This window comes from Mirounga angustirostris, unplaced genomic scaffold, assembly GCF_029215605.1.
Source record: "Mirounga angustirostris isolate CCGP_5_RB_7025 unplaced genomic scaffold, mMirAng1.0.hap1 SCAF_6, whole genome shotgun sequence".
Taxonomy (NCBI): Eukaryota; Metazoa; Chordata; class Mammalia; order Carnivora; family Phocidae; genus Mirounga; species Mirounga angustirostris.
The window spans coordinates 148,265,926-148,281,077 of NW_026991714.1; positions in this window are offsets into that span (position 1 = coordinate 148,265,926).

Consider the following 15,152-nt stretch of genomic DNA (forward strand, 5'->3'; position numbering starts at 1 on the left):
TGGGGTGTGAGGGAGAGGGAACAGCATGAGCCAAGGGCCAGTGGTGTCAGCCAGAGCCATATGCTTGGGAGATGACAGGTACCAATGTCCTGGTTGGTGGTATGTGGAAGTTGGCACCAGAGTAGTTAAGGGCCATGACAGGGAGGCTGAACTCAATCCATTGATGTTAGTCTCCAGTGTTTTTCAGCAAGGGCACCAGCATTTGGGTAAATTTTGGAAGAATCACTCTGTGCAGGGTAGCCATCGAGGAGCAAGAGGGCCTGCCAAAAGATGACAGCAGGAAGCTGAGAGTCAGGGGCAGTGGAGGTGGGAAGAGAAAGAAGGAAATTGTTAGAGAGACCTATCTAAAGCCGAATGGCAGGATGCAGGGGTGAGAGGCAGGGAGGCATTGGGGTGGACCCCCAGGCTTTGGCCTTGGTGACGGGATAGATGGTGGTGTCTGTAACTGAACGTGGAACATGAGGAGGGGGAGAGTCAGTCTGGGAGAGACCTTGAGCTTGCAGTCGGACTTGCCAAGGGTATGTGCTTCTAAGACCACCAGGGCCCAACTCTGGCTCTGCCTGGGGGCACGCATCTCGTTAAATCTTTCCTCCTCCCCGCTGCAACAGGCCTCCAAGAGGGACAGGACTCTCCCTCCTATTGCATCTCTGGTGCTTAGCCTGGGGCTTCGGGGAGATTCGGCAAGCTTTGCTGAACGCATGGTTGCGTTCGTAAGTGATGGGACAACAAAATGCATGCAAGCCAGAGGAAAGGGAAGAGCACAGGAGGGGAAAGGGCCCGGAGGCACCCTGAGGACCGCCATCTGAGAAATAGTTGAAAAGCAGAAAGCCAGTGCAGGTGGTGGGAAAGAACAGGAGGGAGGGGCAAGAGACCCAGCCCAGCTAATGTACTGTCCCCAGCTCTGCCCATGTTAGCAGACACAGCAATGGCCCGGCAATGAGCCCCTCGGACATGGTCCCTGGATGAACAGCTCGTGCTGACCGTGTGGACTGGAATGAGTGAGAACTGGTTCTGTCCATTTCCATGCAGAATCTGCTCTCTGCAGACCACAGGAATCAGCCAGCTGGTGTCCCCCCCACTCCCGCCCCCGGCCACTTTCTTCCTAGACATGGAATCACACACCCGCTTCGTTGTCTCATCTTTCCAGATCATATTTACGGAGGGAAAGTTTCTTAAATATCATTAATTACCTTGAAGAATTCAGTAAGTGGAAAGACCTAATGAGGGATTACTTTTTATTAACGGTAGTAATTTGGGACATCTGTTTAGGAGCCAACAGCCCTCCAGATGAAAGTTAAGATATGGAGGCCTATGGCACTTGATTGAATTTTGTGTGTCTACAAATGCAATTTATTGTGTTATACATTTGCCTATGATATACTGATATAAATTAGAATTTGTCATAACGATGCTCACAAAACCCTAAAGAAATGGCCGTGTTCAAAACATGAAAAACAAGAACAAAAACATTTGCTTGACTTGGAAGCCTCACGCGATGATCTTGTTCTGAGTAACAGCATCTGTTAAACAATTAATTGTTTTGCTGATCCATTTAAATTTTTTGTCGTCAGACTCACATAGCAACGGAAAATTTAGAAAGCAGGGAAACCGATCTCCCCGAATCCTGCCCCCATCACAGAGGTCTGATCGTGATTGTAGGGCTCCGTCCTTAGCCCTAAGCAGATAGTTTTTTTTAGTTGTAAACACAGTGTACTTTGTATCCTGCTTTTTTTTCACTTAACATTATCTGATTCTTTTTTATGAGCAATGAAATTTGATACGAGGTGGCTGCTCACATGGTTTTTTGAGAGAACATGGTTGGAAGGATTGGTGAGCATTTTCTAAGCCCCATCGACTTCAGGGAATCAGGAAATTAAACTTTTTATTTATTGGTCTTTGACTTTCCCATAAATGGACACAGTTCCACCTTGTTTGACTGCATTGTAAAAGCAAGACACTGGCTGAACAAAGACACGCCGGTGAGTAATTAGGCATCAGGTGGAGGCGGGGAGGTGCTTTATGGGGCCCATTAGTACTCACTGAGCTGCCTTTAAGGTTCGAGTCTGCTCCTTGCACATTAGTTGCCACTAGTTTCTTTGATTTCAAAAAACTGGGCTTTGGGTGGGGGGAGGGGTGTCCAAATGTTTAAAAACGGTAAACCGGCCTTTGTACAGTCGTTTAAGGGAAAGGATAAAGGGTGTTTGTTACATACGTGCTTTTAAAAAAAAAAACATTTTCTGAATCTGAGTTGCTTGGGCACTTACAGTGTAGATGGCGCGGTCCACCCTGCAGAGCCCGGGGAAGCCGGCTCCCCGCTTTCCCACCCAACAGAGGAGGGGGCGCGGCCCCCCTTGCCTCTGCAAGGTTTGCGACATCCTTGAGAGGCTATGCTCTGATCACATGTTCCTCGGCCAGCCCACCGGGCTTGTGGGTCTTGACCAGTGTTCTGGGGGAAACGTGGTTTATGTTGCGTGCACTTTAACTTGCGAAAGGCATTTCCTTATATATTTAGTTCAGAGCAAAAATTGTTTATCTTCTTTACCTGAGATCACAGCTATTAAATAAATAACTAAAGGGAATCCATCTTCAGAGGGGAACGTTGGCGAGTTTTTTCCCCACAAACGTGGCCTCAGGAGGACGCTGTCATCTTTGTAGTGCCATCTTTACTCACCTGCCGTAGCTTTGTAAAGCAGAATGATCTTTGTTGCTTCTAGCATGGAAAAAGTCCGCTTTGTTAAAAATCGTAAGTTTAAAAAAAAAAAAACACTAGTTTTAGTGGCTGGCTGTTTGGAAACACTTCCTCGTTGATTAGCGCCATACATCGTCAGTGAGGGTCAGTTAGTAAACTAAGCGCTTCACCAAGGTCAAGGTCAAAGGAATGGATGTGAGCTTGTCCCCAGGGTGCTTGCCACCTGGGAGGAGAAGTGGATACTTAACTTACCAGTGGTCTCAGGGCTGTGAGGGAGCTGGGAGGAGAAAAAAGAAATGTTACTTCCCCTCCGGGGTGAGGGTGGGGGACCAGGTCGTCCCTTCACAAGGCAGGACGAGGGGTCAAGGTCACACCAGACCCATCGCCAACACAATATATTTTGGTTCTCCAGGAACTAATGCAATCCACTGCTGTCACAGGAGAATTGTAACTAGGGACCCAATCTGATGAAGAATTAATGGCAAAGAGTCTTGATGAGAAGGGGGCGTCACCCCCGGGAAAGGAGATGGTTTCTCCCCAGAGCTTCCAGAAAGGAATGCAGCCCTGCCCACACCTGGATTTCCGTTGAGACCCATTTTGACTCTGACCTCCAAAATTGTAATAAATATGAGTTGTTTTAATCCCCCCCCAAATCCTTCTGTTGATGCTCTTCCTCCATCAAGCTAGCACCGCATCTCCTCCCTGCCTATCCGGTCCTCCTCCTGAGCTGAACCCCAGTGCCTAGCTATCTGCTGGAGGTTTCCTCTGCCTCCCCAGACACCTCGATGGGACCCCCGCTGCCTCCACGGTCATTATCTCTTCCCCCGGCAGTGCCTCTGCCCTCTCCCCGCACAGCCAGCTCTAGGTGAACGGGGCAAGCACCACAACTTCATGTCCCAACCATAAAGTGGGAAAACAGACCTCATTCCATCTGATGAATAAACCCCTAATCCCTTACCATTACCCTACTCTTGATTTTACCTATCATTAGGCTTTCAGCGAGTAAATAAACAAAACCAAAATAACTGCTTATATCCATAAGTAATCAAAATGTATTTAGTGCTTTAACAAATAGTTTGTTTTTCCAATTTTCCTTTAATTAGCAGGGAAAGAATTAAAATCAATTTCTCATCCAGCAGGTAAAAAATTAGACTCAGCTTCTGCCCTTACACAAATCCAAATTTTAATGTATGCAAGAAACACAAATTCATAATTGTTCTTTAATATCGTATGTATCCAATATTAAGCACATTTCTATGACATTTATCTTATCTCCCTGATCACAGCTTAATAAAATTATAATTATGACCTTTCAAAGTATTATTGCCTGATCCACACTTAATCGGCATTCTCCGCTTGAAACCTTGAGTCTTGCAAGGGGGCCGCTGCATTCCATACTGAGAGAGTCTTTGTGCACTAGGCGGGAGGGTGAGTTGGCCCCTGCTCCCCTCGTTCCCCAAGGCCCAGAGCAGGGGCTTGAGAAACAGTCATTGAATGATGAGTAAACACGAGGTGTCGGGCATGTTTTACGTGTATTCACACTGGTACACGTGAAAATGTGACTACACGAAGCCCAAAGGGAAGGGGGCACTTGGGGGGGTAAGGGACAGGGGTGGGGACAGGGCTGTATTAGGAATGAGCTAGAAATCAGCCCAGACTGAGTTGGCCAACATTATCTGCTTTAATCAGAACCATCCCGATCGGCTGAAGACACTGAGCTCCTCAGCGACTGTGCTCGTGCTGAGCCAAATCCCTCCTTTTAAAAAGGATGCCAAATGTGACAGATGTCAGGCCTTGGTGCCTGTCTGTTCTCGGAGGAACGATCCGATTTCTCCCGTGGGATGATGCTGAGACTTGCCGTGTCCTCTTCTGGGACGGCGGCCGTGTCTGCTGAGGAAGGACTGCACACGCCAGTCGCGGCTGCTGAGAATCACGGAAACTTAGACCAAGGTGATAAACAGCAGGAGATTATTTAAGACAGTTTCAGTGCTTCTCCTTTGGGCCTAAGGAATAGCGGTGTGTTCTTGGGCAGGGAAGGCCAGATGCTACCGTGGTCGCTTATGATCCCGTGAACAACGATACGACCCTGGGTGATTGTTCTTTCTGCGGGGGACTCGTGTTTTCCGTTACAAACGATGTGGCCAGACCAGCACCCAGTGGGGCCAAAATGATGCTTCTTGGATCTGACCTGATGTGGCTCCTATCTGGGCAGGGGGAGGGAAAGATGGGAAGAAAATAGCATGTGTGCTCTTGTGCCTGTATGGCCCAATTTGGAAACTTGCAGATCTGTTTGATTTCGGCCGGGAGAGAGAATACAGCTTTTGAAGTTATTTTGATTATCCTGTGCAGAAATCACACGCTACACCTAACAAATTCAACAATTTCATAGAGCCGTAGTCAAGCGTGTGGTTACAATTTTATTCATTCCATTTATTCAGTGAGTCAGGCTCTGACAGGGGGTTGATTTGTTGTTTAATATTTGGGGGGGGTTATTTTGGTATATTCGTAACGTGTTTACTTAAATACCGCGTGTGAAATGAGATGTTTTCATTTGTTTTGATAGGTACATAAAGGCAACGTACAGCATTTCACACTTACACAGCACTTTCTGAGTCCTCAACACGGCACCAGGACTCGAGAATGACTACCCCGCGTGCTTGGGAAGTGTCAGCCTCACTTTGCCCAGAGCAAAGCGGGGCTTGAGCCGTGCTGCCAAGCCCCCAGACCCAGAGCCCAGCTGAAGGGGCTCTTCCCCAATCTCAGGCTCCCACCATCACGCTAAGACCCAAGACTGTGGGCAGCAAAGAGCCCAGAGGAGGAAATTGATTCTTCTTGCTTGTTTTATGGTTCTTAGGGTGTTACCATAACAGCATGGATTCTTCCCTGAACTCAGCGGAACATATGGGAAACCTATACTTAGCTTGTCATTTCAAGCCCTTCCTCCCCCACACCCAGCTCTCCCCCCCAGAAGTCCTCAATATGGTATCAATTCTGTAGGTTAAAAAAAAAATGTTCAACTGGGTGAAGGGTCCTTTGGTCTTGACCCATGGGAAGCAGCGATGTGTCCTGCACTTTGACTGGAGTTGCAGTTGACCACTAAAGTGCCAAGTGGACATTGTCCCTGGAATGGCTGTCCTGTCGGCCACGGCAGGAGCAGCATAGGCAAGACAACTGAATCCGGCACAGCCACCAGAACAGAGACGGCTTTGGCCAAAGACAGCTACAGAATGTGCAAAACAAAGAGATGGCACAAGGCAATCTTTAAAAATAGTCATAAATGTCAAAACAGACCAAATGAGAATATGCTCCTCTGCCTAAAAATAGACAGTGTTTCAGAGTTGGCTTCATACAGGAAATCATCACTCTGCTCTTTTAACTCTCATATTTAAGGGTCTTAGATCTGACTTTTATAAAGGAGAAATCCAATAGTTATGCACATGCTTACAATATGCACAGTAAGTAACTGAATCTCCCTGGTATACTTCTAGAATGGATACTAGGCAGCATCTCTCCAAAACAGGATTACTAAGCCATCAGCTGTTCTTTTAGTGTCTAAGTCATTTCTAGGATGGCACAAGTCCAAGTCTCATTCATTAAAACAGAAAAAATCTATAAACACCTGCATGTAATTGATTAGTAAGTTGGGGTTTCTTTAACTGGCTGTTTATTCCTCTGTTCAAAACAACACACTAAACAAAGAACCAACAATGGCAAGTCATTGACGTTGTGCCAAGTTATTAGAGACTTTTATTTTTGTAAAGTGGGTTATTGTATTTGGGGGGTCAACCTAAGTCCCTGAGGGCTCCCCTTCCATTCAAGTGCTGCGTCCTTTTGTTCTTGGTTCACTGGATTGAGAACAAACGGTGAGGTGGGAGGTCGTTGGACATTGGTGTTTGCTTTTTATGTAGAAAACAATTAAAAAGAGAAGACTGGGTTTAAGGGCAAGTTATCTAATCTGTGTTTCTGCAGATGATAAACACACCCCCCACTCCTTAATCCCAAAGAGCAAAGGATGACTTCCCCCAACCCCTCATCCCTCCTTCACATAATTGCAGATTTAGTTCTGCATACCTTTTTGGTAATTTTGTGAATTTCATCCCCTAGGATGTTGAATTTGGGGTCACTCCTGTTGGAGATTGTTGGTGTTTGGGCAGAGATAGGTGAGGTGAGGCAGAGGTGAGGCAAGCGAGGATTTGGGCAGACAGCGAAATGGGAGGGAATACACCTGTAAGTCAGAGAGTCAGAGACTGCTTTGCAAAGAACTCATCACAAAGCCCTGTGGTGGGGAGAGGGGGGTACCTGAGAGCTGTGCCCTGGGCAATCCCCAAAATATTTCCAAGAATTCAAGTACTTGGAATGTCTGGATGAGGCAGAGATGCCAAGAAGCAGGACTGGACACCAGAAGCAGCTCAGATGTCATCAAATCTGTTATAAGGCACTCTATTGAAACAAGCCCAAACCAAAACAAAGCATCTCTTTGAAACTGCGGACAGGAAGAAGCATTCATACAGTATCCCTCAAAAAAGGAAAGGTAAATAGAACCTCCCTGAGGACTGATTTAACGTGTATAAAATGTCACTGAGTAGTCTCTCCATTTTAGTGTGTCATTTTAAAAAAATTAATGTTAGTGAATATAAAAAGAATTTGTAAATGCTGTGATAGGGATTAATAGGACTCCACTGTCTCCTTGCAATCTTTCTCCTAAGATCTGAAGGTCCTCAACAGAGAATTCTCCCTAAGGTGGGGCTGAGGATGAACCCAGTCCCCCAAGATGGGGAGTAATGACTATAACCTCAAGACCGACACAAAGGGTTGGGAATATTTGGTTGGCCAAACACAATGTGCTCTTCAGGGTAAGAAATTGTTATCCATGTGACTGCCCAGATGTGAAATCATATATCACAGAATAAAAGCCAACATTTAAGGTTTTAAGAATTACTCCTCACAAATTGCAATTGACATGCACTGAGTCCGCCTTCTACATCGTATCACTTGTACACACAGGACACACGCGCCGTGAAATGTGAGAGCAGAGACTCACGGGTTGAGAGGGAGGGACGCCACTGGAATGTGCAGAGAGACCTAATCTTCCAGGGTCGGAAAAGAACTTTGAGGACATTCATTCCCAACCCTTAGTCCCTATTTCCTGAAGTGTGGAAGAAAGACACTTCTAGGTAGCTGAGAGAGGCAGCATTAAATAATATTGGCTTACATCTTAAGAAGTCATTTCTTTTTCTATTTTAAGCCTTCTGCTTAGGTTGGGGAGAAAGCCTTGTTTGGTAACTACATGTCTAATGCCTCTGAGGGCAGACCTCAGACACGAAGTCTTGAGGGGGCAACGATCTTTGGCTGGAATTTAATCACATCAGATTGGGTTTTCTTTTTTCTCCTAATGTGATTACCTATAGATTACTTTGTACTTATGACAAATGATCCCGATTTTCTAAAAGATGGAAGACGAGATCAAAGTGTGCACATCAGGGCTGCAAATGGGGTAACCAGTCCAAGGAGGCAGTGGGTTTGGGAAGAGGCGAGGCCCCGGGACAGTTGACAGGGTTCTTTATAGAGATTCTCTGCCGGAGTTGGTCGCCAGCACATTCTCTGTGCCAGGCAGTGAACTGGATCTGTGTCTGGGTCAAGGCAAGGGGATGGGGAGCAGTTACCTGGGCCAGGGGTCAGGGCAGTGCCCCAGGAAGATGGCAACAGACAAACTGGAAACCCTCCCCCAGAAGCAGAGCTGCTGCCACACCCCGGACAGTGCATCCTGCCACTCACCCATCTTCAGGCTGACAGTGTGAGGACACACACACTGCTCACAGATCCTCACAACGTGAGCATAAAACTAAAAACCACCAAATGTTTGCACCATGCTAGAAAGGCAAACACAAAGGGGTGTCTGGGTGGCTCAGATGGTTAAGCGTCTGCCTTCAGCTCAGGTCATGATCCCAGGGACCTGGGATCGAGTCCTGCATCGGGCTCCCTGCTCCTTGGGAGCCTGCTTCTCCCTCTGCTTCTCTCTCTCTCTGTCTCTCATGAATAAATAAATAAAATCTTTAAAAAAAAAAAAAGGCAAACGCATAGAGCAATGCCTGAGAAACAAAATGAATGGACAAAAATAACAAGATATTGGAATAAGTAAAATTATTATCGGACAGAATTAAACATTCCATCCACTAATGAGACCCGAAAAGAGACTCTGGAAGTTAAAATGTTGTTTGGTTATAGGAAACCGTCAGTAGCTTGGTTAAATAACAGAATGGACCCATTGAAGAGTCAGCTAGCAAACTAGTGCAAATATACAAGCCGACAGAAAATATAAAGGAATACTTCAAAGTTGAGAAAGACAGGTCCAGATATTTTCGTACCCATCTAAGAAGTATTGTAGAAGAAGAAAATGGAGTAGAGAAAATAATCAAAGAAATAATTAAAGAAAATTTTCTGACCTTTAAAAAAGTAAAAATTAAAAATACCCAAGGATTCTAAAAGTGAAATAGCTCACCCAGTTCTCAAGGGTACATATCATGTAAATGCTAGACTTGCTGAGCCAGTTAACAAGGTAGATATAATCTATTTTTATTTTGTAGCTAGCAAAAGAGTCTACGCACATAGAAATACATACATACACACAGGCTTGCATGTACACAAGTGCATGTAAAACTGGTAGAATCTGAATAAAGTCTATGGATTTAACATCAGTTTCCTGCTTGTGCTATTTGTGGTGAACAGAAGTCTAGGATGACACCCTTGACCCTCACTCTTGTATAATCTCCTGCCCTTTAGTGTGAACAGAACCTGTGAACGTGATTCAATATCACTCCTGTTATTGTGCTATGTTATTCAGAAAAAGGAACTTGTCCAGATGCAATTAAGGACCGAAATCAATTGACCTTAAGATACAGAGATTGTCCTTCTGCCATGTGAGCCCTCGCCAAATGCTAAATCTGTCCCACCATGATCTTGGACTCCCCAGCCCTCCAGAACTGTGAGTAATAAAGGTTTGTTGTTAACAAGCAAAAAAACAAACAAACAAAAGATATGGATATTAAACTGGGTGGGTCTAGGGCACCTGGATGGCTCAGTTGGTTAAGCGTCTGCCTTCGGCTCAGGTCATGATCCAGGGTCCTGGGATCGAGCCCTGGTTCGTTTCGGGCTCCCTGCTCTGTGAGCAGTCTGCTTCTCCCTCTCCCTCTGCTGCTCCCCCTGCTTGTGCTCTGTCAAATAAATAAATAAAATCTTAAAAAAAAAAAAAAAAACTGGGGGGTCTGATCTAATTGTGTGATCCCATTAAAAACAACAAACAAACAACAGTAACAGTATTTTCCTAGGGAGACAGATCACAAAATGTAAGAGAGATTTAAACTCCATTGCTGGCTTTGAAGCTGGATGAGGTGATAAGAGCAAGTTAAGCAGCACCTTCCAGGAGCTAAGAATGGCCCGTGGCTAACAGCCAACCCGGGAACAGGCATCTAGGTCCTGCAAGTACGAGGAACTGAGCTCTGCCACAACCACGTGGGCTTGAAAGAAGACCCCAGGCTTCAGGGTGAGAGTGTAGTACAGACCACCCTGCATTTTAGCCCATGAGACTCTGAGCAGAGAATCCAGCCCCATGTGCCCAGAACCATGAACTAATCCACGGGTGCTGTTTTAAGCCGCTACGTTTATGGCAATTTGCTACAAGCAACAGAAAACAAATACGCTGTTGTACTATAACTACGCCAGATATTATCATTGGGGAAAATTGGGTGAAAGGGACACAGAACCTCTGTACTATTTTTGTTTTACAATTTTCCACAAATATATAGTTCTTTCAAAAGAATGTTTTTTTTAAGCCTTTATTTATTCATTTGAGAGAGAGACAGAGAGAGCACAAGCAGGGGGAGTGGCAGGGAGAGGGAGAAGCAGGCTCCCTGCTGAGCAAGGAGCCAGACTTGGGGCTCAATCCCAGGACCTGAGCTGAAGGCAGACGCTTAACCATCTGAGCCACCCAGGCGCCCCCAAAATAAATTTTTTTAAAATAGTGATTACACATCCTTTTTGAATACCCCTAGAACATTTGCAAATATTGACCATGTGTTAAGCCACATTTTAAAATTTTCAGTAAGCAGAAATTATACAGATTTTAATTACTGACCACAATGCAAAAATTAATTAATAAAATATAGATGATGAAAACTAACAAAAGAATAAATTAGAAAATGTACTTCTTAATAATTCTTGGATTAAAAAAGAACATTACAAGCTACTTTAAAATGGATATTCTTTTATGCTTTGTCAAAGCTTAATTGACCATATAGTTGTGGGTTTATTTCTGGGTTTTCTATTCTGTTCCATTGTTCTATGTGTCTGAGAGGGAAACCGAGAAAAAGACTCCTTTTTTTTTTTTTAAGATTTTATTTATTTATTTATTTGAGAGACAGAGCTTGTGAGAGAGAGATCATGAGCAGTGGAGAGGGGTAGAGGGAGAAACAGACTCCCCATTGAGCAGGAAGCCCAGGACCCTGGGATCATGACCTGAGCTGAAGACAGATGCTTAACTGACTGAGCCACCCAGGTGCCCCAAGAAACAGACTCTTAACTATGAAGAACATACTGATGGTTACCAGGGGGGAGGTCGGTGGGGGGACAGGGGAAATAGGTGATGGGTGTGAAGGAGGACTCTTGTGATGAGCACCAGGTGATGTATGGAAGTGTTGAATCACTATATTGTACACCTGAAACTATTATTACACTACATGCGAACTAACTGGAATTTAAATAAAAACTTTTAAAAAAGAAAAAAAAGGTAAAAAATTAATAAAAATAAAATGAACAGTATATAGAGAAGCATGATGTATCTACAGAGTGGCCTTTGAAAGAAACAGCCTTACCTTACTTTACCTTACCACAAGAAAATAGGAAAGGCTGCAAATAATTGAGTTATGCTTTCACCTTGAGAAGCCATAAAGAAATAAAAATAAGCCCAAGAACAGAATACATAAACATGAAAGCATAAATTAGTAAGATCAAAAGCAAACAACACCAACAAAAATGTAGATTTAGTAAAGAGAGCAAAGACATGTGAACAACATTTAACATGTCAAAGGACAGGACATAACTTTAAAGATTAAAGAGAATAACTAAATGAAATACCCCAGATTCAAAAATCAATATAAAACAGATGATTTCCTCTACAAATAATAGTGACCAAAGTTAGATGGGGCACCTGGCTGACTCAGTCGGATGAGTGTGCAACTCTTGATCTCGGGGTTGTGAGTTTGAGTTCCATGGTGGTGTAGAGATTACTAAAAATATATATATATATATATATATATATATAAATAAACCAAAAAAAGTGACCAAAATTTGAGAAAAAGAAAAAAAGAAATAGAAGATACAGACTAATTTTCATAAAATACATTGAGAAGATGTTCAAAGATCTGTACCTGAAAACTGCACCAGGTCCAGGAGATTTCATGGCAAATTCTATAGATATTTGCAATTTATACATGCAGTGTCAGAGCATAGTAAAAATAGATTTTAGAGGAGCACCTGGGTGGCTCAGTCGGTTGAGCCTCAGACTCTTGGTTTTGGCTCAGGTCATGGTCTCCCGGTCATGAGATCAGACCCCTGCATCAGGCTCTGCACTCAGCTTGAAGTCTGCTTGTCCCTCTCCCTCCCCCTCTCCTCCTCCCCTTCCTCCTGTGGGCACGCGTGTGCACTGTCTCTCTCTTAAATAAACAAATAAATAAAAATTTTTTTAAATCGATTTTAGGGACCCCTGTGTGGCACAGTCAGTTGAGCATCCAAATCTTGGTTTCAGCTCAGTTCATGACCTCAGGGTCATGAGATCGAGCCCCGCATCTGGCTCCACGCTCAGCATGGAGTCTGCTTAATACTCTCACTCCCCCTCCCTCTGCCCCTCCCCACTGTGCTCTCTCTCTAAAATAAATAAATGAATCTCTTAAAAAAACAGGATTTTAAATTTTAAAAGGATTTTAAAATCCTTTAAAAATTTGCATATAAGAGAATAATACATCAAAAGAATAATATCAAAAGAATAATAAGAATAATACATCATATCATAACCAACTAAAGTTTGTCCCTAAGAATGTTAGTATGGGTGAACATTAGAAAATCCATTAATATACCTTACTACATTCACAGATTAATACAGAAAATTTATATGATCATCTCAATAAGTGCCAAAACATCACCTATAATATCACCATATATTAACAATAATAACTACAACAGATTTTAGAATTATTTCATAATCTCAAACATAGGGGGTCCTAAGCAAGGCATGAGATCCAGAAGCCATTAAATAGGAGATTTATACATTTTACTACATGAAAATACACACAGAACTAAAAATATGGTGTATGCCACACCTATGTAAGATGTTAACAATAGGGGAAACCGTGGGGGGTGATGAGTGGGGGAGAGAGGGTATATGGAAACTGGGTACTACCCATTCAGTTTTCCTGTAAACCTAAAACAGCTCTAAGAAATAAAGTCTATTAATTTAAAATAGATATATGGTAACAAAGAGGGAATAACCAACATTTGATACAAAAGCCTTAATATCTTAATATATCAAGAAATCATGCAAATAATTGAAGAGTAAGACAAATGAACCAATGGAAGAATTACTGAAAGATACAGATAAATAGTTCACAACAAGAGAAACACAAATGGCTTTTCAACAGCAACACACACAATGAAAGAGATATAAATTGATACCTTTTTTTAGCTAACAAACTGGTAAACATAAAAGAATTTGTTAATGCACGAGTGTGGGAAAATAGAAGTGCTCAGATCTCATATCCTGTTGGCAAAGTTGTAAGCTGGAGACAGCCCCTTTCAGAAAATTTGATCTTAAAATATTTAAAATTTAATATAAACTAAAATTGAAAATCCACATATTCTTTGGTTGAACTAGTTTATTTTTATGAGTTTTACCATATAGAAATGCTCACAGATGTTTATAGGAGGAAAAGACAGAAACCTGCATAAATGGCCATCAGAAGATTCCAGGACCATGGCACACCTCCATGTAATGAAATACCAGGCAACCGTGTTTTCAAAAAAGATTTATAAGTACTGATAAGGAACGACTTTGAAACTTCAAAGATGCATTCGTAAGGATAGTTGGTAGTGGAGTAGCAGAAAAGCAACAGTGGAATGGTGTCTACCATTGGTGTTTGTTAAACGGTGTGTTTGCGTGTATGATAGAGAGAGAATGAATCTATACAGACTGCCTGGAAAAAGATGCACGTAAAAAAGTGTCAGTCAGTAGAGCTGGTGCTGGGAGAAAAAAATGGGGACTGGAGTTAGGGATATCAGGGAAACCATTTTTCACTCTTTAATTTTCTTTTCTTTTTTTCCCATGTACGTACATTACATGGACTTCACAAAATAACTTAGGCAGAGAAAAACAAGAAACAAAGAATTAGAGATCATTCTTAACCTGGATCAAGATTACCTATCTAAAACCTACAACAATAGTCAGACTTCAGAGAAACGCATTAGAAGCAGCCCTGTTACATTCAGAAATAAGGATATGTACCATCTGTGCCAATATTCAAATTGTACCTGATGCAATAAAATGAGGGTTGTCACAGTATAAATGTGAAAAATGATACAAGTGATCATTTTTGCAAATGATATAATCTTCTGCATAGAAAATCCAAAAAAAATCCACTGAAAAATTATTAGAACTTTATTTTTGTTTTTTTGGAATATATAATTACTACAAGTTTAGCCAGGTGTCAAATACTAGATTCACATACAGAAATCAATAGCTTTTTTACACATTAGTCAAAATCAACCTAAAAGTGTAACTTAAAAAAGAATTCAAAATAGCCACAGATGTTCAAAATATGCAGGAATAAATATAGAAAAGAAACATGTCAGAACTATGTGAAGAAAACTATAAAACTTCACTGAAGAACATAAAACAAGATTTGAATAAATGGTGAGATCCACTGTGGCGTAAGAATATTGGTTCTCCTATAAATTATTTTCTAAATTTGGGGAAATTCCTATCAAATTACCAGTGGATGTACTTGACAAGCTTATTCTAAAATTCATCTTTAGGGAAAACATCCAAATACAAATAAGAAAGTGTTGGTATTGAGTGCTGGTGACACTGGTAAGTTTATAGGAGTGGGATACAAAGGACCATTGAGTGGGAAAAGACATTCAACTTTGACAATAATCAGACAAATGCAAAATAAGAAAACAAGTAAAATTTTTGTCCTTACATATCCTTAAATATGTAGAAGATAATTTGAGGGGTGCCTGGGTGGTTCAGTTGGTTAAACATCCTACTCTTGATTTCAGCTCAGGTTATGATCTCAGGGCTGTGAGATCAAGCCCTGCATTGGGCTCCGTGCTGGGCATGGAGCCTGCTTAAGATTCTCTCTCTCCTTCTGCCCCTCCTCACCCTCTCACTCTCTAAATAAATAAATAAATAAATAAA